We start from the raw sequence: 1,678 nt of genomic DNA on the forward strand, positions 1-1,678 counted from the left end.
AAGTTGTCACTTCACATCGAGCGGCTTCCCGCTGTAAATAGGTCGTTCTCTGGAAGCCGTTGAATTGAAGTGCCGTTGGTCTCTTGGAAAGCCCGCGGATTGATGGAAAGCCGCTGGGCCATCCGTCCCTTTAACTCTCCGATCTATTTGTGTAACGGCCGTGGCGTCCCGTCCTGCTGGTAGCTCGGTCGAGACTTCGTCGGGGATGTGAGAGATGATGTCTCTCGCCGGTGGCTCAGAGATATTCATATCTGTACGGGCTGGAGCACCTTTTCAGGGTGCTCCCCCAGATGTTTGTCTCCACAAATGTGCAGGATCTGTGGGAAGGAAACAGGGGTCAACCTTGTGTTGGCTTTCATATTTTTGCCGATCATTTCTTCGGGGTTATGCATTATGCATCCTATCTGCTAATTATGAAGTGTCCTCAGCAATACTTTTGGAGGGAAACCCTCGCAAGGGAAAGCCCTGCACTGCACTGATGACTAGTGTCATAAGTGGAGTTATTTACCGGCGTTATTTTGATTTACAGTGCTTCCCCATAAATGGGAGAACAATATAGAATTATGATTAACAGTTTGATCCATTTACATTTAGGGCATTTAGCAGTCACTTTTATCCAAAGCTACATACAATAAGTACATTTGTCAGAAGAAGGGGATACAACATATCGCTGTCGGTACAGCAACGATGTTCATAGAAACAAGTGACAAGCGCTAACAATCGCTAGGTTAACCCATTCCCTGTTGTCAACAAAGATAGCTAGGATAAGATGTTAAGTACTTTAACTAAGTACTAAGTAAGATGCACAATAAGTGTGTACATTATGCGCCAGGACATACAACATACAATGTAGGAGGGTAGGAGGGTTTGGAGGGGTTGTCGATGCAGAGTCTGGGTGAACGCTGATCCAAAGGGAATCGCAGTTAATACAGATGCATGTCATTGGGGCGCAAGCAGGGCTGAAGGCATGTTGCTCTCTAGGTAGACGGTTGACAACGGCCATCGCGCCCCCCCCCCCCCCCCCCGACCCCGACACGACACTAACATATCACCATCCTGCCCTCTACCCTCATTATATTATTTTGTTTACGTTCGGTTGAACCACCATTTGCAATTCCCCACCGGATTGCCCAGAAGCAAAGCTCTGAGTAAACCCGTCCATGGAGAGGCAGTGAGAGCTAGCGGCCAACCGCTGCCATTAAAAGATAAAGCCTCATGTTAGCCATCACAACCTCATTCTAACAGCGTGCGATAAGCCAGAGTGGACCGGCGGAAAAAAAGCAAGCCAAATTTCTCCAGACTATACATTAACTCACTGGAATGAGGCGGGGGAAGTGTTTATCTGTTTTTTGAATTTCCATGTCGGGATGGAGTGCTCCCATCATTGTGGAGCGCAGCGAATGGAGATGGAGGACCTGAGTGTGGAGCGATGTGATTGGCTGGGGAGATGGCGGACTGGTGGTAAAGGTTGACCTTGAGATAGGATGATCTCTGCCCCCAGTTCACATGAAACATGAATTGTGTTTTCTAGTTTTGTCATATTGCAGGGGACAGTGAGTGCACCTGGGTCAAATAAAACGATGGAAGGAAGCAGAAGGATTGCAGCGGTTATGTATTGTTTATTTGTCAAGGAAAACGTAACACGGTTCAAACCAGCAGATATGAGTGGAGGAGTGTG

This window comes from Gadus morhua, chromosome 23, assembly GCF_902167405.1.
Source record: "Gadus morhua chromosome 23, gadMor3.0, whole genome shotgun sequence".
NCBI lineage: Eukaryota > Metazoa > Chordata > Actinopteri > Gadiformes > Gadidae > Gadus > Gadus morhua.